General features: G+C 40.7%; 1 protein-coding gene across 1 annotated transcript in view; it reads left to right on the top strand.

Annotated features, from left to right (window-relative positions):
* LOC125307080 (transient receptor potential cation channel subfamily M member 1-like) overlaps positions 1 to 25,198 on the top strand; it is a 193,947-nt gene that overhangs the window by 106,086 nt on the left and 62,663 nt on the right. The gene's annotated exons all lie outside the window — the stretch shown is intronic.

Genomic DNA, 25,198 nt, shown 5'->3' on the forward strand with positions numbered 1-25,198 from the left:
ACTGTTTCTTGATTGTCATCTATGGCAAAAAATATTTGCTGTATTTGAGTATGCCTCAGCGTCCCATTATTACAGAATAAAGTGTGTTTTAGTTTTAGGGTTGTGGTGTGTGTGTGTGTGGGGGTCTCGGAGGGGCCTCGGAATCCTTTGCCTTGGGCCTCAAAGTGTCCAGGTCCGCCCCTGTATATAGGCGATTACCGACCTAGCAACTTTCTGTGTTTGGGTAAGACCACTGCCCCCCAAACGAAACTGGTGTAGTGCTGGGTGAGCGGTGACACAGGCTATATTATCACAAAAGTGAGCTGCAAGGGCAGGCAAAAATGGGAATTATGAGAACCGTTTAGACTCTATGGGCTAATCCCCAAATATTTATTAATATTTAAATATAATAAATATTTAATTAATATATATATTAACTGCTAGCGACGCCCCTGTGTTTAATTATTGCTGAATTCGGGAATAGTTGTGATGATGTTATGGATTGCATGCTTTCAAGTTTTGGTCAGAATGCCTGATGTTGATTGGATGGATGCATATTGATGCATAAAAAGAGAAAAAAATGAATGCGTCATTGTACCCAGCACTTCTGAAAATGCACTACCGAATGCGTCTCAGTCCCCAGCACATTTCAAACCATACTGACGCCCATGTCTGATCATCTCAGCAAAATGTCAAAATATGGTAAAATATATCACTTTATTTTGACAATCCACTGATGATGGATGTCTATGTCTCTTGGGAAATTATGAAAAAATATTTTTTAGTTCCTGGAAGGAGACAAAGATCATTTGAACAGAAAGCAACAAGTACCATCACTGGATTGCTGAGGTAGTGAAAATCTGAAAGCGTGACCCCAGAACTGTAAACCGTGATGAAGGAGCATACCAACTTTCCCACACCTGGGATACAGTGTTTTACAGAGACGGTCTGATAGCAGGGGGAACCACACCCTGTCGTTGGATGGACTGTTGGACAGCAGAGTTGTGCAAAATTACAGAGTTGAATTGAAACTGGCTCTTAAATTCAAATTCAATTCTTGAATTTCACTTGCATTTCAATTGAGGTAGCAAACAGGAAGCAGAATTGCAATTCAAATTTTGCACAACTGTTGGACAGCAGGGAGAAACACCCCCTGGTACGAGGGGACACTGGCATCCTGCACCTATGCCATAGTCGGAGTCGGCTCGAGCTGCAACTGACCAGGGCGGTCAAAAGTTAGAGCAGGGGATTGGCCGTACTCACTTTCCTTCTGTAGAGGGAATAGCCACTTCACCTTCTGTCTTGTTGTCCAGGGCAAGAAGCAACATGACATGACCTAATCATGGACCTGATCATGTCTACAGGGCTCCCTGTTTTCAATGTCTGGGTTTGAGGCTGGGTCTGAGAAGAGGAGGAAACCCTGCTTTGAGAAGAAGTGCACACCAGAGAGCGAGAACACCTTCATGGTGGTGGCTGCGAGCTGGGGAGAATGGGTTTTGCTGACCAGATTCAATCGTTTAAAGCTTACCAGTTTGCTAATGCTAGCCTGCTAGAAAGCTAGTGGTAAATATCTGTAATGGATCCGGGTTTTTTCCCAGGTTCAGCCAATTAACATACTTATGGTTCTCTTTGGTGTTAGTATTGAATCACAGTGAAACCCAAACTAACTGTCATGAGTTATCAAACTGGAGTATTGGCCATTACAGGCTTATAGCTAATGTTAATGGTACAACCCGAACTCCGAAAAGTTATGAATTAACATTGTTTACAACTGCCTTAGAGATAGCTATCGTAACACCCCCAATTATCACCACTTTTGTTAGGAAATTCTAAAACAGCGATGTTTTTTAACACTTCAAAATAACGTTTGCTGAACCTTACATTTTTCAGTAGCCATAGGTGTATAGATTTTAACAAAATCTGGTTTGGTTCTTAACGGGAGCATTTACTGCCTGAAATATCCGATTTTGTTTACCACGCTCAAAGTTATAGTGTTGGCCTGATGGGTCACCTATTTACACCGTTTCAACGGCACATGAACGGTTAGACCGAAAATTCTCGTCATGAAATTAAACTCATACACGCAAGACAGCGGAAATACCTAAGACGGTAATAGGGGGAGTTCCGATACTGTAACTACAACATGTCTTTTGTCCGAGTGGTTGTAGTGTAGTGATCATGGCGTAGATATCGCAACTTCAAATCCGTCTAAAACAACTTGTTTGTGAATGTTTGACAACTCCTGCAGCTGTGGTGAGCAACGGGAGCACGCACAAGGAAACCAGTAGGTGGGAAAAACCAGAAGGCACACAACACCGGTAAACAGGGCAGCGGACTGCATTCAAAGGCATTGCAAGCGGCAGTGATTTGATACTGTACAGGGGTTTTTAACCTTTTTCATTACACGGACTGGACAACAGTTGTCATATTTCTGACGGACCGGTGGCAGGGACGTTGGTAGTATTTTGTGAGAAGTGGTGCTGATCATACTGAATTACCGGGGGTTCAGGGGTGTCTCCCTTGGGAAGATTTCAAAATTCTTGCTGTTAAATACTAGCCTGAGTGCCAGCCGAGGTCGGGAAGTCTAGTCTGGCATTGCTCCATTGTGGAGCAACTATGCTCGAATCAGAGCTGACCAATCAAATCTGGCTTTACGATCATGGACAGGTGAGCAACAGTGCCTCATCTATCACGTCATCTGAGCACGCTTAGGTTGATTATGTTTGCAACAAAAACGCTGTGGCTAGGAGACAGATGGCTTCTAAGACCCCAAATGGAAAATGCATTTTATTTCAATGAGGTTTTATCACTGAAAACGATTATTTCTGAAAACTTTGGCCAAAGTTGAGATGTGGGAAAACTCATGTTTTCACTTTCATCAAGGGAAAAAAGTGTGTTGCACTGTGACATACTGTTCCCTCGTTTGTTTGAAATCTCTGATTGACCACTTGTTCGAGGGATTTGCGACAGCCTTTCCCAGCTGTTTATAGCATGATTGTAGCATATCGGTGTTCAACGGAATTATTTTTAAAAACGGAGGGGATATAGGCTTTTCAGTTTTTTCCTAATAGCCTACCCTGCTCCGTATCTCTTAGATTTCGCTAATGAGTGTTGTAGGAGATATTGACGGCACAATAGCTTTTACAAAAGACCAAAAAACAATGTTAAGGCATTTGTGGAGAAGAAGGTTGGTGGTGTGTTCTTCCTACATCTCACGGTAAGCTATTTCATTGCTCTGATTGGTTCGGTCTATCCAATTGAGTGCAGAGGCATTCCCCCCCTGTATCGGTTGAAACACGCCCCATAATTACGTCCCAATGGAGCAGTATCAGACTCATATTCTGACTAAAATTTGAGTATGACAACGGCTAGTTAAATACACCCTTTTAACGCAGTTTGGAAGGGGCAGAAATACTTTAACAGAGCAAGCAGCATAAGGTTATCACTTCTCTGCTGCTTGACACTACCCTATTTCACGTTATGCGCTCACTCCAGTGAGACTAGTGAAATAAATGTAGGCTATTTTAAATCTGTCACCGCCATAGGCTATTTGCTACTGTTAGGCCTACAACAAGTCGCGATTTCCAGTTTTTTTATGCAGTGAATTGGGCTATCCAATCGCTATGTTGTTTTCATCAACACTGAATCGCTATGCTGTTTTAATTTTTTTTTTCGCGGACCGGTTAGGTCCAGCCCACGGCCCGGCACTGGACCTAACTGCATCACGACCCACAGGTGGGTCGCAGGAGATTTTATTTGGGTCGACAGCATAGCCTAGTGACAATTTATGTTGTGTAATAGGCCTAGCTAAGACCTTATTTAGCTTAGGAAAGCTACCCTACTAACAAGTGCCGTCGTTTCAACGTTCGAGGAACATCCCCAATTGGTGCCGGAACGTTACCATTATGTACACAATTTACGTTCCTGGGACGTAAAAACGGTAGTCCCACTAACGTCCCATGTACGTTACTACACAACATCCCACAAACGTCTACCTTACCTTACCACAACAGCCATAAAACATTGCTAAAACATCCCTAGAAAGTAATCTTATACATTGACGTTGCTGGGACCTTACTTTGACAGGCTGATTGGTAACTTATTAGCTGTAAACCTTGTGGAAGGACATATCGGTTTCCTGTTGAAACACAATTGGATGAAGTAATTGAAGGAAATTGATGTGTGTGCGCTTCAAGGAAGTGAACTCAAACTAAGCAACTAGTCTATTCTAGCATAGAGACAGAAGACAAGATGTTACAAAAATAGACCAAGATAAAAGCAGCAGGTTAAAAAGTATCTCTGGCAGTCTGCAGGTCAGTCTTCGGAAGATTGGCTGTCAGTGTCCACAGAAGGTTCTTGGGCTGGTTGAGGAGCTGATACCTAGAGACATAATTTGAAATGTGTGTTGAAATGTGTGGCTATATACACAAATGCTTCACCATACATTCACCGATTAGTTTTGCATTTTAACACATCCAAGTACAGTCATATGTCAGTAGTACATTACAGGTATAGCTTGGAATTTAGGAGCAACTTCTAAAAATAATGGGCGTGTCACTCCTAACTTTAGGACTCCTAATTTTTTCACAAAAAGTAATTCATGAAGCATTTTAGACCTAAAAGTAGCACCTAAGTCTGGGACAGCTTAAGTGAGGACTCCTAACTCACTAAGACCTATTCATAAACAGCTTTTTTGTGTCATTTTACGCTATGATGTTTTGAAATGCGTAGCCTATGCTAACAGGAGCTTCCAATTGCGAGGGAACAATTTTGCATTCATAAAAGGGATGCAATAACGCCACCAACAACAACCAAAACTACTCATTGTTAACATGTAAATGAAATTTACGTTTCATTGTGAATCAAATTAGTAGTAGCCTACTCCTAGTAGTAAGATAAAAGCCTTTGTGAATAGCCTACGGCCCTAGTTATTCATCATCTTCCGTCCTTGTGTAGCGACGCATTCTGAGACCTGTCACCTGTCACTCATCATCATTAAGGGAGGTGTTTGGAATCATGCCAGCGTTACAATCATCAATAACGCTTGCCCATTTACCCAAATTAATGGCCGAATATTACTGATGATCATTGTTATTTAAGAACATGCAGTGTCGCGAGGGTACCAAAAACATCTTGATCGTAAAAGCATCATAACGCACATTCTGGCTGGTCTGTTATTTACTGTAGGCTCGCAAAACCACATGCCTTTATTTTGGGCAAGCCTGCATTCATTCATTCATTCAACCTTTATTTATTCTCGGAGGGTCATTGAGGGAAGCCCTCATTTTCAATGAAGCCGAGATTACAGAAGCGAAGCAAAGTGCTCCACAAACAAGACAACATTCGAGGCTTTCTGTTGAAGAATTTTATATAAAGCCTACGCTGACAGTAATCCTCCTGCCCCTGATAGGCCTACCACAGCTGTGGATAGTGTGGAATGTTCAAGTAATAACACAATCCAATGTGTGTCTCAATTGTCCCCCGCTGACCACCTCACACATTTCTCTAGATTTTGCAACGAACTTACATGACACAATGCCATAAAATATGCCAGTTTTAGGACACAGAATAATGTTTGTAATGATACCAGGTAGGCCAGGTATTGTCAAAGGTGCATGGTGAAGTGAAATTCTTACTTTGGAAAACAAACATTTGCCGATATCATCGCCGATCATCAGAATACAATGCAACAGATTTTGTGTTCTTGACTGCAGGTAACTTGTTCAGCCAGTGGTTCTCAAACTTTTATTTAATTCCCCACTTTGATCAAGGGGCATGACTGATGATAGTGGAGATATCCCGAGGCTTTTGCAAGTCAGCATCTTCGACGGTAGTCTATTAAAAAGTTTTCGATGTCCCAAACGGAGAGCCATACTTTATTGTTTTTAACGATCTCTATGCTACTCACAAAAATGTAGGCATGGGGACATGATGAAGTAGGCTATCCAACTGTCGGTGTTAAATTATTGTGATTCTGAGCCAGTGGTTTTCAAACATTATCATTGACTCGGACATCTAACTAAATGCTACAGGCTCATATCGTCCTCACATTCGCAAAATGAGGACCAGTGTTTTGTTAAATTGCAAATAGCTATTCGTTTTAACTATTTTTTTATGATAGTATGAAGTGCTTTTTGTATAGGCTACTATCTTAATCTTGGAATATGGGGAGGGAAGTGGGCTGGCGTCTGCAGTCAGCCAAATATGAATGTAATTCTGCGGCATAAAGCAGATGTATTTGTTTATTGTACAGAAAAATAAAAAATGACATGTCAAGCAGTCAATTGACTACATTGCAGTCAAGAAGTAGGGCAAATTAATAAAATAAATACTGAAACCAAAACGTGGGTCATAGTTGTCTAAGCCTCTATTATGAAGTTTGTTAAAAACGCCGCCAGATAGTATTAAATCGGCAACAACATTGTTTTCTGCAGAAGACTACCCAAGGCTACAGATTAATTCTGAACAGTTATTTCTCTACTGGCTCAATTATCACACCACTGTTTTGATTTGCGTGAAGGCGTTAACCCCAACACTGACAATAATGTAGACAGCAAATTTCGATTTCGATTTTCGTTACCACCGTGTAGTCAAGCCTTAAGCCATACCCAAGTAGCCTAAATCGAGGTAATGTTTAATTATGCATGATTTATTTTGTTATTGAATTCGTAGGCTGGGATTACTCTCGGCAACAATTATGTTTAATGGTAGATCCTGCTTTTTCAGAAAGGACGGCAGGCAGAGCGATGTACAGTGGCAGAGCGACGCACAGTGGCTGAAAGTGGTACTAAAGCTTCACGCAGCTTCACGCCGTGTAATGCGCGAATGAAGTGGTCATTTGAAAGCGATGCCCACTGTATATGATGTGTACATTCATGTGATTATTCCATTAAATGCCCAGTCTAAATGACACATTCTTATTGGAAGCATACCTTCTTGCAGCGAGCAGGGGCATGTTTCAGAGTCTCCTGCACCTGGACAGCCACTTCCTGTAATGTTGCCTTCTGATGGGATGCCATAGCCGCGCCTGGTTATCAAGAAGAGTAATGTTTCAATAGCTTTGTCATAAAACAGAGGGCGATATTATTTTGCAAAACAATATTATGGTCTTACGTGAAATGACTTTAAAGACCCTCATGTTCTTTAGGGGCTTCTTCCCCTTCTTGCCATGCAGACTGTAATGGCTCCATACAGTGTATGCTGCAATGGCCAGCATCACCCTCCTCACAACATCAGCCAAATCCTTCCCACCAATCGAGCACAGATATTGCATCTGCAAAATACAGAAGTATTAAATGTTCTGATGCTTACCCTTATGGAATCACTATACAAATGGGTCAATGACGTATAAGGATTTTCAAGAAGCAAATTTTAAAATATAATAAACAATAGTTTCTATTGTATTTTTTCAAACATACACAGTGTCAGTTATGCATAAATCTATGTTTAACATGTTTATTAAGTGATTTTAGTATTTTTTCACGCACATGAATTGACCATGACCAAAAAAAATGTCATGAGGTGCGACTGTAAAAAACCTTAAATTAAATAAATTCTTAGAATCATGATGGGAATATTCACTCAAGTTCTGAGTAATATGAAGTGTATAAAATCAAAATGTTGGCATTAATTTAGATTTTTTTTATTATTATTTATATTTTCTGTTGTTTTCCAATACAACAGTCACCTTCTTGTATGACATTAGCGTACTACTTTTTCCTGTAATATGTATGAAATGAATAAAAATATCTAAAGAATACATTTTATTCAAGTATACAATGTTAGTTTTTACAATTTCAGTCAATGAATTCATATACTATATTGCTATTTACTGAAAATTACAGCTATTACTGGTCGCCACATTACACCACATTACACCACATGATGCATGGTCGCACTAAATGACAGGAAATCCTCATATTAGGTTGGCATTAAAAATACCTTTTATTTTGCAATTAACAATTCATAATTCCAATAAATTGCATGCTAAATATTTAGTGAAATCATGTTTTATTCCAGTTTCATTCATTCAAAACATTTTGATTACATTTTCATTCTTTTATATCATTTCAATGACCATAACGTTTAGGCCTTTTTCACAACAATGCTTCATTTCCATTTAATTTCAACTGTACTTTACATTGTCATAAATCACAAACTGCTACAATGGAACATATTCAGTGTGGGCAACACTCCCCCATTTCATTTCATTTCACAAATTGTCATATTATCTAATATTATGCCATTTTTAAAAATCACAGCCACCTTATGAACTTCACTCGTGAACTTATGACACAAAGGGTTCAAGAAACAAGAATATCAACACAACAGTAGAAAATATTAAACTGGTCCTATTGATTCTATTAATCATGTTCCTGCTTAACCCCAGCTGCTTTGGAATTTCAGTCGCCTTCCTATTTCATTTAATTTCATCACAACATTGTCATATTCATTTTTCTAATATGCCAATTTAAAAATCACAACCATCTTATGAACTTGTGACACTTGTGAACTTAGGACCCAAAAGGTTCAAAGAGCAAGGATATAAGCATAACACTAGAACACATAAAACTGTTATTGAACATGTTCCTGTTTAACCGCAGCTGCTTTGGAACTTTTCCCAATCTTCCTTTCTCAACTTGGAGAAGCGAGAGGTTGCTGGCTCAGGCTCTGATATTATTGCCTGGATATCATGCCTAAAGTAAAAGATGGCATCAACGGTTTGTGGCCACATGAATAAATTCTTATCCCCTGACTGATGCATGGCATTAACTTTGACCTCTTCTCCCACAACTTCTAGGACTTGGCCCACATATGGCAGTTCATCATAGGTCACAATTACAAATTTGCCATCCAAGTCTTGAAGACTCTCCTGCTCTAGCTTTGAATTAGTTGATTCCACCTCTGTAAGGCACGTGGTGTCTCGCAGGTTGACCTTACTAGGCTGATAGCAGAGGCATGTTTTCATCTCTGAATGGGTGCAGAAGCATGAAACCTCGCGGTGGGTTATTTGAGCAGGTTGTGAGGAAAGAACTTAATAGATCTTGAGGGTGCCCTTCACAGTCATCAGTTTGTCCGGAATTAATTCATCATATTTCTTTATATTGTCTGTGCTTATCCAGTGGTGTTTCACGCTAGAGCCAGACTTCTCAACCAGAATCTTGAACACATCCTCAGGAGTCTGAAGTTCGCCTCCATGGAGGACATGGCGGTCAGCCTCCCTCTTCACAGCACCACCAATTCCACGTCACGTATTTGAAGCCACACAGGAATGGCACTGTACTGAGAAGGTAGAAATTCGCTTTATTTCTGTACTGCGTGACCGGTCCATCACTTATCACATGCAGTGCCGTAACGTTTGGGTGGGTTTCCCGTAGCTCTTTTAGTATGGGCTCCAGATGTGCCCAGACGGCCCGCTCATCATGTCTGAGGTTATCGGAGAGCGTTGCATACGACTGGTTGCCATCCACGGTGTACAGCACACCAGAATGTATTGTGGCTTGTTTCCTGCTTCCACCGAAATGATACGCCTGAACTTCGGTGCTCAATTTGCACGCATAATTCTCCGAAAAGTCAATATGGAGGACTGCCTCAAATTCATTGAGATTTTGCTTGATGTATCGGAACTGTTCGGCCTGGTGGAGCCAGTTAAACTGATGAATGGCTAAAGCCTCTAGTTTCTGTCGGAACAGCTCCTTTAATTCGTCTAGTGTCCCTGTGTGTGTCTGCTTTGCTACATTGGCAAATGTTTTCTCTCCATTTGTAGTTGTAACTCTCTCCCATTGTTCCCAAGAGACAGTCTCGCCGTTTTCTGTGTTAGGCATGTCAATCTCGTCAAAGCAGCACTTGGGACAAACTCGATCCATGCATGCTTTATTTTTAGTGTCACACACAATCATTCCCACTAACTCTGAGATACTAGTGGTCTTTAGCAGCCCTCTCTTTGCAAGTTTGTTCACCAACAGCCGAATGTTCTCATGCTCTGAACACGCACATGTATCCCTGTCCCTGGTCTTTGGCTCTGTGATGTAAAAGGGCCGGTTTCGAGTGAACTGTCTATAAGACATGGACAGATGCTGTTCTACCTCTGTCTGATACTGTGTATGAAGCTCAGTAAGAGGCTTTGTTAGAACTCTTCTTTGTGCTTTCTGTTTATTTTTTGTGATAGTATCTTTTTTCCCTGGTAAAAGAAAACTGTTTTCATCTCTGGTCAAAAACTGTATAACAGCTTGCCTTCTCTCTGTAAACAATTTCTTTTGTCCCCTTTGCTTGACCTTTCCACTTAGACCTTGCTTTTGCCTTGCCATGGACATCCTCTCACTCCTCTTTCTACATGCATCGTTTTGTTTTCTCATTTCTATTAGCTTTTTCCTCAGATACAACACTTGTTTTTTAAGCGCGCTCTTCTCCCTCTGCAGTCTTGTGCAGTGTTTCTGATCTGAAGTTTTCCTTTTCTCATCTCTCACTGGCGTGGACACCACTGGTGGATTAAAATCATCATTCACTATTGGGTCCAATGGAATTACGTTTTGCTCTGGAACTACGTTTTCTGCTGGCTCTGGAATTACATTTTCTGCTGGCTCTGGAACTACAACTATGTTAAGGAGAACTGGTGGAAGTGTCTCCTCCATAGATGGCGGTGTGAGGTCTAATACTGGGTTTGCCATATTTTTTCTGTCCCTGTAAGCCCTGGTTGCAGCCCTCCATTTCTCTCTCTGCTTCTTTCTCTCTCTGTCTTGCAGTTCACTTGATTTAACATAATGTATATTTCCCTGTTGCTTTCTTCTCTGATAGCTGAAACAAACAGTATAATTTATAAATCTATGGCATAGGCCTACTATCCACTTTTGTTTTAATGTAATGTAAAAAAATGTATTACTTACACAGAAAATAAATAGTACTACTTTTAATTTAATCAATTTAATGTTTCATATCAATTCATTGTTTTTCCACATTTGAGAACAAACCTTTCTCTTCTCCTGGCAAGGTACGCTGCTCTTGCTGCAGGGTCTGAATTGACACGCTCCCTGTGGCGCGCAGACTTATCTTTGGTTGACAGTGGCATCTGTTAAAAAATAAATTGATTAAATATTAAAAACAAAGTAATGTTGGTAAAAAGACATGTCACTTATTTTGTATGTATTTTTCTCAGTATACTTCATTAAGCCCTTTCTCCCTAAAATGCTAAAAAAAAATCTAGATAAATAGATAAAGTCTGCTCTACATATTTTAAAAATTAATCAATTGTTTGTATAAATCATGAAAATAACACAAACATGTAAATTTGTACAGTATATCAATCATTGGAAGTAATCTAAAATGGTTGCACCACATGATATTCGGTTGCACCACGTGATATTTTTACATTCTGTCAAGATTTCTAGGGCTAGCATTAGCCTGTGCCACAAAACTAGCTAGTTTCTCACATAAGGTCACCTTGAAGTATATTACCAAAATATACATTTGTAAATAACACTACTTTATTGTTTTCTTTTTGAGGTCATACCGCATGACATCCAAATATGGAAACTGCATACCAGCACTTACAAACATTACTTTTAAAAAAAACGAGGGTTACAGACCTGCTTGCTTCTTCCATGTGCTCTCTGCTAACTGGTGAATGATGCAGATTCCTGTCTCTGAGTGGAATTCAAAATAAAAGTCCCGAAATAGGAATTTCTTGATGGTCGCGCCACATGATATTTCATAAAAGAGACAGGTTCGGACAATATTTGTTTGCATGCTATGGGGGAAATATCTGTTCAACACATCTGAAAGTTCATATGGGATTACAAAACACATTAGAAAATATGCCAAAAGGGAGAAAAAATAAATTTAGGAAGATTTAGAATAATTTTAAAGATGTTTAAAAACCAACAGTTATGGTCGGACGGTCGCACCACATGACATTTTAACCCTTTAAGCACATAAAACATATGTAATTCCAAATTATTTTTTAAATTAACATATGGTTTCATGGAGGGGACTGATTTTACTAAAACATGGTGAATTATTATGAAATTTTACATTTTTAAGCTCAAGAAACTACAATCGGACAGAAAATGTAGGCGTCACGTCATTGACCCATATACAACTAGTACTATGACACTTGATTCTAAATGACTGTGCTGCATTGCGGTTACTCACAGTCTTGCGCTGATGCTCCTGGTCACTGAGCTGCTCCTCAAACTTGGCAAGTTGGTGTATGGAACTCGCCGGGTCGACAGCGTCAAGCACTAAGTCCCGCACGTGAGTAGTCTCTCTGCGCCGAGACGCACGGACTTCCTGTGTGAGTTAATTTAGACGCAGGCACGTCATCTCATTCTGGCGCAGCAATGTTGCCAGCATATTTTCTAGCTTGTCCAACTGACCTGCCAACCTGCCTGTCAAAGGACATTCTGGTCTGGTGATCTGGTGAACTGAACTGGTAAACTGAACAATTGAACTGAACTATTATTGCTTTAGGCTACATTGTAAATATATATATATTTTTTAATATATTGTGTGAACAAATTGTTGCGTTTTGTGTACACTCTGGTGTCTACGGGGCTCCCGTTACACAGTAGAGATCACTACTCCTGTAGGTGTGGGTGTGCTCGTCTTCTGACTGAGGATTTCACAGGGTAAAAGAGGAGGTATGCATTTTGTGACTACTCTGGTGTCCAAAGGGATTCCCTTTAACACAGTTGAGATCGCTACTCCTGTTTGTGTTCGTCTTTGGACTGTGATAATATCACAGGGCAAAAGAGGAAGTATCTTTCAGTGTGTGTGTCTAGTCCAGACAACGACTCTACTTCCTTCGTCAGCTAAGGAAATTCAAAGTTTCTACGTCCATCATGAAGGCCTTCTACACTTCAGCGGTTGAGAGTGTTTTAACTGGTAGCATCATCACCTGGTATGGGAACTCCACAGTTAGAGATTGTAGTACTCTGCAGAGAGTAGTGCACTCAGCTGAACGTACTATAAGAACTCAACTCCCTGCTCTACAAGATATCTATTCCAGAAGAGTACTCCTAAGAGCCCAAAAGATTCTGAAGGACTCTTCTCATCCTAACAATGGGTTATTCCTACCACTGAAATCAAGAAGACGCCTATGTAGTCACAAAGCCAGAACTGAGAGACAGGAGAAGTTTTTATCCCCAGGCCATCCGAACTCTGAACTCACACTATACTGACTTTGCACACATTCACTCCTCAGCACTCTCAAACATTTCCCAACTCTGAACTCACACACACCTACAAGACTTTTAGCACTTTTACATCCCTCTCCCTATGCTACAGACCTTTTATTTATTTTCTTATTTCATCACACGTCAAAACACACACACACACACACACACACACACACACATATCTGACTTTCTCCAACTTTTGCACATCTCCATAGAACTTTTTATTTATTATTTTTGATTTCTCCTCCATCTACCCATGTCCTTGATTGCCTAGCCTCTCTGCCTACCCCCCACCCCACCCCCATCCCCAACACACACACAAAAACACACACATAATTTTTACATCATCACTGTCATCACCACTCACATACATACAGCACACTGCTTGCTACAGTAAGCCTCCTCTACAGACTTGCTGCACACTGCCCCCCCCCCACACACACACATACACAGCACATTGTCTTCAGGATCTTCTCCAACACACATCCTCTACATACTTACAGCGCACTGCCCCCACCTACCCACACACACACTACACACACAGTCACTGCTCCACTCCCCTCCTGCCCACACACACATCTTCACTGTCATCACTCACATACATCATACATACAGTACTCTGCTTGCAATAGTAAGTCCCTTCACCATACTTGCAGTACACCCCCCCCCTCTCCCCTACATACACAGCACATTATTTCATCAGGAAGCTTCTCCAACACACATCCCCAACATACTTACAGCACACCAAAATGGTGAATTTCTGGGCCTAAACAATCACAGGAATGGAGAGCACTGGGCTACTCAGTCCACCAATGAAGAGGGCTGAATTCAAAGACCCCCACGAAAATCAATGAAAATAGTGAAAAAAATTATGCCACAGGCTAGTCCATTTTGCCTAAATTTCATTGCAGCAACTCAAAATGGTACTCAGTAGTTCGTGTGGACCCCACATGGTTGACAATGAGACGGCGGATGGTGTCCTGAAGGTCTGCTCCCAGATGTGGACACGGCCATCATTGAGGTACTTCACAGTCTGTGGTGCAACCTGCCGGTGTTGGATGGACCAAAACACAATGTCCAAGAGGTGTTCTACTGGATTTAAGTCAGGGGAGTGTGGGGGACAGTCAATGCTATCAATTCCTTCATCCTCCAGGAACTGCCTGCACACTCTTGCCACATGTGGCCTGCCATTGTTGTGCACCAGGGGGAACCCAGGGGCCTCTGCACCAGTACAGGGTCAGACAATGGGTCTGAAGATTCATCCTGATACCTTAGAGCAGTGAGGGTGCCGTTGACTTGCCCATAGAGGTCTGTGTGTCCCTCCAAGGGTATGCCTCCCCAGACCATCACTGACCCACCACCAAATCGGTCATACTGAATGATGTTGCAGGCAGCAAAGTGTTCTCCACAACATCTCCAGACCCTTTCATATCTGTCACATGTGCTCAGGGTGAACCAACTCTCATCTGTGAAAAGCACAGGGCGCAAATGGCAGACCTGCCAATTTTGTATTCTATGGCAAATGGCAACTGAGCTCCACAGTGCTTAGCAGTGAGCACAGGCCCCTCTAGAGGCCATCGGGCCCTCAGGCCACCCTCATGAAGTCTGTTTCTGACAGTGTGGTCAGAGATTCACACCAGTGGCCTGCTGGAGGTCATTTTGTAGGGCTTTGGCAGGGCTCCTACTCTTTCTCCTTGCACAAAGGAGCAGATACTGGTCCTGCTGCTGGGTAAAGGATCTTCTACCACACTGCACAGCTCTCTTAGAGCAACTGCCTGTCTTCAGGAATCTCTTTGACACTGCGCTAGGAGACACAGAATTCCTGGCAATGGAACGTATTGGTGTGCCATTCTGGAGAAGTTTGACTACCTGTGCAACCTTTGTAGGCTCCAGGTACTGGCTTATGCTACCAGTAGTGACACTGACCCTACCTAAATGGGAAACTTGTGAAAAATCAAGAAGGATGAAGATCGAAAAATTATCAGTTGCCACCACCTGTAAAACCATTCCTGTTTTGGGGGTCGTCTCATTGTTGCCCCTCTAGTGCACCTGTTGTTAACTTTGATGACACCAAAGCAGGTGAAACTGATTCACAACCACCTCTGTTATGTAACTGGCCAGACCAATAGCTTACAAGTTTGGTAGACTTGATGCTATACTACTATGAACAAGTGTTCCCTTATTACAGTGCATGAAAATGCACTGTTCTGTTATCCGAAGTCTTCTTCTTCTTATTACAGTGCATGAAAATGCACTGTACTGTTATTCCAAGGCGTTTTCTTCTTCTTATTATTCTTCTTCTTCTAACGCAGTTAATGCAGCTTAAACCGTTTAACGTAGAAACTTCATTCAAACTATGTTACGTAGGTCTTACTTAGGACATGTGGGCTTTGTATTTTTTCAACTTTGTAACTTTTATACTTTTTAAACTATTAATTAAAAACTAGTCAAAATTTCCCCATAGACTTAACATGGGCTGATGACATCACAATAGAGCCGTTAAGCAATTAGAATCCTATGGCAGGTGTTCGGGCCACCTGGACCAACTGCCAGTCTCAGGCTTTAAGCATACAAACTGGCCCTATTAAGACTACACATCCTGTTCAACTGCTTCCTCTGCCAAAAACTGTTTCAAAATAAAAGTCCTCACTACAATATTTCACTGTTAAACAATTTAACCCTTTAAACTACTGAACTTTTTAACTGTTCAGCCATTGTAACTGTTACTTGTCATCAACTATGACTCCTACCCACTGTAGCTAGTTAGCTAAGTTAGCTAAGTCACATGGTTAGCATAGTTAGCATGCTAGCATGTTAACATGCTAATTAGCATTTTTAGCAAAACTGCTTAAAATGATTAGCTAAGTTAGGTAAGTCACATGGTTAGCATAGTTAGCATGCTAGCATGTTAGCATGCTAGTTAGCATTTTTAACAAAACTGCTAAAAATGATTAGCTAAGTTAGCTAAGTAACATGGTTAGCATAGTTAGCATGCTAGTTAGAATTTTTAGGAAAACTGCTAAAAATGATTAGCTAAGTTAGCTAAGTCACATGGTTAGCATAGTTAGCATGCTAGTTAGCATTTTTAGCAAAACTACTTAAAATGATTAGCTAAGTCACATGGTTTAGCATCTTTAGTTAGCATTTTAGCAAAACTGCTTAAAATGATTAGCTAAGTCAGCTAAGTAACATGGTTAGCATAGTTAGCATAATTAGCATGTTAATATGCTAGTTAGCATAACTGCTAAAATAATTAGCTAAGTTAGCTAAGTCACATGGTTAGCATACTTAGCATTTTAACATTGTTAGCATGCTAGTTAGCATAGTAACTTGGTTAACATTATTATCTTTGTTAATATAGTTAGCATAACTGCTAGCAAACATTAGAGCCATTCCAAGTGTCAGTTATCGTCAACTATCTACCTAAATAATTTAACCATTTAAACTATCCACTTATTTAACCGTTCAATCATTCCAACTATATTAAACCTTATCTACCAAGTAAATTATTTACCTATATAAACTATCCACCTATTTAACTGTTGAGTCATTCCAACTATATTAAACCTCATCTACCTAGCAACCAATATAGTTTGTTTTTACTCTGTATGATATTTGACATCATATTTTTTGCATTTTCATGCACTGTATTTCCTTCAGGAAATGCTTTTCTAGTTACAGTGCATGAAAATGCACTGTACTGTTCTTCCTAGGCTTCTTCTTATTCTTCTTCTTCTAACGCGTTTAATGCAGCTTCAACCGTTTAACGTAGAAACTTCATTCAAACTATGTTACGTAGGTCTTACTTAGTCAAAGTCAAAGTCAGCTTTATTGTCAATTTCTTCACATGTTCCAGACATACAAAGAGATCGAAATTACGTTTCTCACTATCCCACGGTGAAGACAAGACATATTTTACCAATTTTAAGTCCACAGACAAACATAACATTCAAGTAAACAAAAAAGTAAGTAAATAAGTAAATAAGAGGGCACATATAATAATGAAAAAATAAGAGCAGCAAAATTTTGTTGAAATTGTGCATAGACAGTCAATAAAAAAACTAGTGCAAAGTCAGGCCAATAAGAGGCTTTGGGTAGTTCTGTTTGACCTGAGTAATGAAGAAAGTGGCATAGTGGTGCAAGTTATGTAAGAGCAGCAGAAGTGTTGTGTTTTCAGGACAACAACACCAAGTTGTAAAGTGTACAAGTGTGCAAGTGTTCAATGGGTAGTGCAGGTGGCCATTGTGGGTCCAATGTCCAGGATGTTATGTAGCTGAGGTGGAGGGGGGGAGAGGAGGGAGAGAGTTCAGCATCCTTACAGCTTGGTGTATGAAGCTGTTGGTGAGTCTGGTAGTCTTGGGGAGCGCAGGCTTCTGTACCTCTTCCCAGAGGGCAGTAGATCAAACAGATTGTGAGCGGGGTGACTTGCATCACTCACAATTTTGTGATGCTCTCAATGGTGCTTTTGATGCTCTCAATGGTGCCTCGGTAGAATGTGGTCATGATGGCTGGTGGAGCACTTGCTCGCCTGAGTTTCGCGAGGAAGTACAGGCTGAGCTCTCTTCGCCAGTGATGCAGTGTTGGTGGTCCAGGAGAGGTCTTCGCTGATGTGCACCCCCAGGAATTTGGTGCTGCTCGCTCTCTCCACCACAGCACCGTCGATGGTCAGTGGCAGGTGTTGGGTGTGACCTCTCCGGAAGTCAACAACAATCTCTTTGGTCTTGCTGACGTTCAGCAGGAGGTTGTTGTCCCTGCACCACGTGGTCAGATGGTCGACCTCCAACCTGTATTGAGTCTCGTAAGCCCTTGGTGATGAGACCCACCAGAGTTGTGTAGATCCAGCAAATTTCACTATGTGATTGTTGCTGTAGGTTGCAGTGCAGTCATCGTCAGCAGGGTGAAGAGCAGCCGGACTGAGCACGCAGCCTTGGGGGGCCCCTGTGCTCAGTGTGATGCTGCTTGAGGTATTGTTGCCAACCGCATTACTACTTGGGGCCTCTGACAGAGGAAGTCCAGTAGCCAGTTGCAGAGGTAGGTACTGAGTCCCAGTTTGTCGAGTTTGCAGATGAGTTGTTGTGGTATTATGGTGTTGAATGCAGAACTGAAGTCTATAAACAGCAATCTCACATATGAGTCTCTTTTTTTCCAGGTGGGTGAGGGCTGGGTGGAGGGCAGAGCAGATTGCATCCTCTGTAGACCGGGCTTGGCTCGGTATGCAAACTGGAAGGGGTCCAGGGTGGGGGGGAGAATGGCTTTGATATGTGACATGACAAGCCGCTCAAAGCACTTCATGATGATGGGTGTCAGTGCCACAGGGCGGTAGTCATTGAAGCAGGATGGAGCAGTTTTCTTCGGCACAGGTATGATGGTGGCAGCTTTGAAACATGATGGGGACGATGGCTTGCTTCAGGGAAGTGTTAAAGATGTCTGTGAAGACATCCTTAAGCTCCCCTGCGCACGACCTGGGATGTTGTCTGGACCTGTTGCCTTACGGGTGTTGATAGCAGCAAGTGTCCTCTTCACACTGTCGGCAGAGAGGCACAGGGGCTGCTCATGTAGAGGGGGATGGGTCTTCTGTGGGCAGGTGCTGTTTTGTGCTTCAAAGCGAGCAAAGAAGCGGTTCAGGTTGTTGAGCAGAGGGATGTTGCTCTCACAGCTCTGTGTGGCGGGCTTGTAGTCCGTGAGGGCCTGAATGCCCTGCCATAGGCTTTGTGAGTTCCTGCTGTCTTTTGAAGTGGGTGGTTATCTTGTGAGTGTATTCCTTTTTTGCTTCCTTGATGCCACGGGACAGGTTGGCTCTCGCTGTTTTCATGCCAGCTTCATCCCCAGCTCTGTAGGCTTTGTCTCTGGCCCTCAGCAGCCTGAGGACATCCCCTGTCAGCCCTGGCTTCCAGTTAGCCCCAGTGATGATGTCTTTTGTGTGGGTCACATCATCGATGCACTTGGTGATGTAAGATGTTACAGTGTCTGTATACTCCTCTATGTCTGTCCGGTTGTTGTAAGTGGCTGCCTGCTTAAACATTTCCCAGTCTGTTGTGTCAAAGCAGTCTTGAAGAGCATCGGAGGCTCCCTCAGGCCACACTTTTACCTGCTTACGAACCGGTTTGTTCGCTTTTTACCCTTTGTCTGTATGCGGGCATTAGCATAACAGTGATATGGTCTGAAAGTCCAATGTGGGGGAGGGGGGGGTGGCTTTGTATGCTCCTTTGTGTGTAGTGTAGACCAGGTCCAGGATGTTATCTCCTCTTGTTGGAAAATCAACATGCTGGTGTAGCTTTTGGAAGTACAGTTTTTAGATCAGCATGGTTAAAATCTCCAGTGAAGATGGTGAAACCGTCTGGGTGTGCCGTCTGTTGTTCACTGACAGCCTGGTACAGTTCACTAAGAGCAGCGTTCTTATCGCTGTTGTTGTTGGTGGCGGGATGTATACTGCGACTAGCAGAATCGCAGTAATTTCCCTTGGCAGGTAAAAAGGGCGGCACTTTATGATCATAAACTCTGCCAGTGGTGAGCAGTGTTTGCATACTACTACAGTGTCCGGCACCATTCGTCCACGGATGTAAACACAGATTCCTCCTCCTCGTGGATTTACCTCCCTTTACAATGGCCCTGTCTGCTCGATAGCATGCTAGCTGCTCCAGTTGTACAGCAGAGTCCGAATGTTGTCATTTAACCAAGTCTCAGTGAAGGCGAGCACACAGCAGTTACTTACTGTCGGTTCGTTGATCTCAGCAGTCGTATGTGATCCATTTTGTTGTCCAGTGATCATTTACATTTGCCAGGAGAATGGATGGTATGGCTGGGCGAAGTTGGGCTGGCCGCTAGCCTGGCGGGACGCCTCGCGGCTTGCCCCTCTTCTGCTTCTCGCACACCGCTTCCGGCGCTTTCTTTCCGGGAGGAGTAGCAGGCGAGTCGGTGTTGTTGCAGGCGGAGTAGTCGAAGTTCCTTTAAGCGTCTCTGTTGCAAAGTCCAGAACGCTGCAAAACTTGCTTTTGCAGATGTCAATTAAAACTGCCTGCTGTACTTGTAGTCCTGACGTAGTAAGACAAGGCGAACACGTAAAACTTTAGGACAAACACTTTTTAAACGAACAAAACACCGTACAGTTGGGACAGAGAGAGGTCGCTGCGTGTGTACGCGCCGCCATCTTGGATCATCATTGCTTAGGACATTACTTAGGACATGGGTGCTATGTATTTTTCAGCTTTGTAACTTTTATACGTTTTAAACTATTAATTAAAAACTAGTCAAAATTTCCCCATAGACTTAACATGGGCTGATGACATCACAATAGAGCCGTTAAGCAATTAGAATCCTATGGCAGGTGTTCGGGCCACCTGGATCAACTGCCAGTCTCAGGCTTTAAGCATACAAACTGGCCCTATTAAGACTACACATCCTGTTCAACTGCTTCCTCTGCCAAAAACTGTTTCAAAATAAAAGTCCTCACTACAATATTTCACTGTTAAACAATTTAACCCTTTAAACTACTGAACGTTTTAACTGTTCAGCCATTGTAACTGTTACTTGTCATCAACTATGACTCCTACCCACTGTAGCTAGTTAGCATGGTTAGCATAGTTAGCATGTTAGCATGCTAGTTAGCATTTTTAGCAAAACTGCTTAAAATGATTAGCTAAGTCACATGGTTAGCATGTTAGCATTCTAGTTAGCATTTTTAATAAAACTGCTAAAAATGATTAGCTTAGTTAGCATTTTTAGTAAAACTGCTAAAAATGATTAGCTAAGTTAGCTAAGTAACGTGGTTAGCATAGTTAGCATGCTAACATGCTAGTTAGCATTTTAGCAAAACTACTAAAAATGATTAGCTAAGTTCGCTAAGTAACATGGTTAGCATAGTTAGCATGTTAGCATGCTAGTTAGAATAGTTAGCATGACTACTAAAAATGATTAGCTAAGTCACATGGTTAGCATAGTTAGCATGCTAGCATGTTAACATGCTAGTTAGCATTTTTAGCAAAACTGCTTAAAATGATTAGTTAAGTTAGCTAAGTCACATGGTTAGCATGTTAGCATGCTAGTTAGCATTTTTAGCAAAACTGCTTAAAATGATTAGCTAAGTTAGCAAAGTCACATGGTTATTATAGTTAGCATAGTTAGCATAACTGCTAAAAATGATTAGCTAAGTTAGCTAAGTAACATGGTTAGCATACTTAGCATTTTAACATTGTTAACATGCTAGTTAGCATAGTAACTTGGTTAACATCATTATCTTTGTTAACATAGTTAGCATAACTGCTAGCAAACATTAGAGCCATTCCAAGTGTCAGTTATCGTCAACTATTTACCTAAATAATTTAACCATTTAAACTATCCACTTATTTAACTGTTCAGTCATTCCAACTATATTAAACCTCATCTACCTAGCAACCAATATATTTTCTTTTTTACTCTGTATGATATTTTACATCATATTTTTGCATTTTCATGCACTGTATTTCCTTCAGGAAATGCTTTTCTAGTTATTATTATTCTTCCCACCAAATTTCTTCATCTAATTCAGCTTTAACCGTTTAACGTAGAAACTTCGTTCAAACTTTGTAACGTAGGTCTTGAAAAGGACACGTGGGGAATGTATTTTTCACTTTTGTAAACTTTATACGTTTTGAGATATTGATAAAAAACAAGCTTATTTTTCCCCATAGACTTAACATGGGCTGATGACATCACAATGGGCTAATTAACTTGATTTGCACCTGTATCAACTTCCAGCTGCTCACTACTAGGACCCATCAAAGGGCCAGTTAAACTGATTGCACCTATATCAACTGCTTTCTGCAGTTGATATAGGTGCAATCAGTTGATCTGCTTTCTGTGTATCTCCATTCTACAAGGATATAAGGCACATTCCATCCAACTTTCTATCCATTCATCCTCTTCAAACCATTCACTGATCCACCCATTAAAATTATCCACCAACATCCATTAAACAATCTGCCTATCAACATCCATTCAACTTTCTGTCTATCAACATCCATTACACTATCTAAATTCAACTTTTAAACGATATACTCTGTCTCAGACTTTAAGCATACAATCTGGCTCTATTAAGACTACAGATTCTGTTCCTATTTTCTCTGCCCACAACTGTTTCAAAATAAATGTCCTCACTACAATAATTCACTATTAAATAATTTAACTATTTAAACTACTTAGACATTTCAACTGTCAGTTGTTATCAACTATGACTCCTGCCAACTGTTTCCAAATAAAAGTTTGTTTTGCATTTTATGTTAATATACAGTATATTTATATTTTCATGCACTGGTAATTTCCTCGAAATTACATTTTCTAGTTTATTTTGAGCAGTGTACAATAGTCTAGTTTGGAGATAACCATGGCCTGCAAAAGAAGTTGTGTGGAATCTTGTATCAGATAACATCTGATCTTCCTAATGTTGTAAAGGACTAACCATTATTTTGCAATTCAGGCTACATGCTCAAAGAAATTAAGTTGGTCATCAATTATGGCCTTAAAGTTATGTGCCGATCTAGTTGGGGTCAATGAAGAGGAGTCAAGCTGGATGGTAATCTGTTGGGAAAATAGCTGTTTTAGCTGGATACACCAACTTTTTTTTGAGAGATTAAGTTGAAGGTGTGGGTCTGTCATCAGACTGAAATATCAGGCATGCATAAATCTGATGGGAAACAGACCTCAGGTGGTAAAGACAGGTAAAGTCATCCGCATTATAGCAGTGATAGTCAAATCCATGGGAGCAAATTGTCTCACCCAAGGAAGTGGTGTAAATAGTGCCCTAATACTGATCCTTAAAAGGCACACCTGTGGTGAGGTCATGATACTTTGATACAAGACACACTGAAAGAACGCCCTTTAAGGTAGGATTCAAATCAGTCAAAGATCTTTCCCAGAAATTCCCAGTTCAGACAGTGTAGAAAGGAGAATGTCATGGTTTACAGTATCAAAGGCTTCAGTTAAGTCTAGTATAATTACAGCATGAAAATGCACTGTTCTGTTATCAGTCCTCTTCTTCTTCTTCTTCTTCTTCTTCTTCTTCTTCTTCTTCTTCTTCTTCTTATTCTTCCCACCAAATTTCTTCATCTAATTCAGCTTTAACCGTTTAACGATAAACTTCGTTTCAAACTTTGTAACATAGGTCTTGAAAAGGAGACTTGGGAATGTATTTTTCACTTTTGTAAACTTTATACTTTTTGAGATATTGATAAAAAAAAACAAGCTTATTTTTCCCCATAGACTTAACATGGGGCTGATGACATCACAATGGGCTAATTAACTTGATTTGCACCTGTATCAACTTCCAGTTGCTCACTACTAGGTCCCATCAAAAAGCTAGTTGAACTGATTGCACCTGTATCAACTGCTTTCTGCTTGATATTAGGCCAACTCTCTCTGTGTATCTCCATTCTACAAGGATATAAGGCACATTCCATCCAACTTTCTATCCATTCATCCTCTTCAAACCATTCACTGATCCACCCATTAAAATTATCCACCAACATCCATTAAACAATCTGCCTATCAACATCCATTCAACTTTCTGTCTATCAACATCCATTACACTATCTAAATTCAACTTTTAAACGATATACTCTGTCTCAGACTTTAAGCATACAATCTGGCTCTATTAAGACTACAGATTCTGTTCCTATTTTCTCTGCCCACAACTGTTTCAAAATAAATGTCCTCACTACAATAATTCACTATTAAATAATTTAACTATTTAAACTATTTAACTGTTTAGACATTTCAACTGTCAGTTGTTATCAACTATGACTCCTGCCAACTGTTTCCAAATAAAAGTTTGTTTTGCATTTTATGTTAATATACAGTATATTTATATTTTCATGCACTGGTAATTTCCTCGAAATTACATTTTCTAGTTTATTTTGAGCAGTGTACAATAGTCTAGTTTGGAGATAACCATGGCCTGCAAAAGAAGTTGTGTGGAATCTTGTATCAGATAACATCTGATCTTCCTAATGTTGTAAAGGACTAACCATTATTTTGCAATTCAGGCTACATGCTCAAAGAAATTAAGTTGGTCATCAATTATGACGCCAAAGTTATGTGCCGATCTAGTTGGGGTCAATGAAGAGGAGTCAAGCTGGATGGTAATCTGTTGGGGAAATAGCTGTTTTAGCTGGATACACCAAAAACTTTTTTGAGAGATTAAGTTGAAGGTGTCGGTCTGTCATCCAGACTGAAATATCAGGCATGCATAAATCTGATGGGAAACAGACCTCAGGTGGTAAAGACAGGTAAAGTCATCCGCATAGCAGTGATAGTCAAATCCATGGGAGCAAATTGTCTCACCCAAGGAAGTGGTGTAAATAGTGCCCTAATACTGATCCTTAAGGCACACCTGTGGTGAGGTCATGATACTTTGATACAAGACACACTGAAAGAACGCCCTTTAAGGTAGGATTCAAATCAGTCAAGATCTTTCCCAGAAATTCCCAGTTCAGACAGTGTAGAAAGGAGAATGTCATGGTTTACAGTATCAAAGGCTTCAGTTAAGTCTAGTATAATTACAGCGCATGAAAATGCACTGTTCTGTTATCCGAAGTCCTCTTCTTCTTCTTCTTCTTCTTCTTCTTCTTCTTCTTCTTATTCTTCCCACCAAATTTCTGCGTCTAATTCAGCTTCAACCGTTTAACGTATAAACTTCGTTCAAACTTTGTAACATAGGTCTTGAAAAGGAGACTTGAGGAATGTATTTTTCACTTTTGTAAACTTTATACTTTTTGAGATATTAATAAAAAAAACAAGCTTATTTTTCCCCATAGACTTTGTATGGGGACTATGACATCATAATGGGCTAATTAACTTGATTTGCACCTGTATCAACTTCCAGTTGCTCAACTAGGTCCCATCAAAAAGCTAGTTGAACTGATTGCACCTGTATCAACTGCTTTCTGCTCAATTAGGCCAACTCTCTCTGTGTATCTCCATTCTACAAGGATATAAGGCACATTCCATCCAACTTTCTACCAATTCATCCTCTTCAAACCAATCACTCATCTACCCATTAAACTATCCCATCAACA

Source organism: Alosa alosa, chromosome 14, assembly GCF_017589495.1.
Source record: "Alosa alosa isolate M-15738 ecotype Scorff River chromosome 14, AALO_Geno_1.1, whole genome shotgun sequence".
NCBI lineage: Eukaryota > Metazoa > Chordata > Actinopteri > Clupeiformes > Clupeidae > Alosa > Alosa alosa.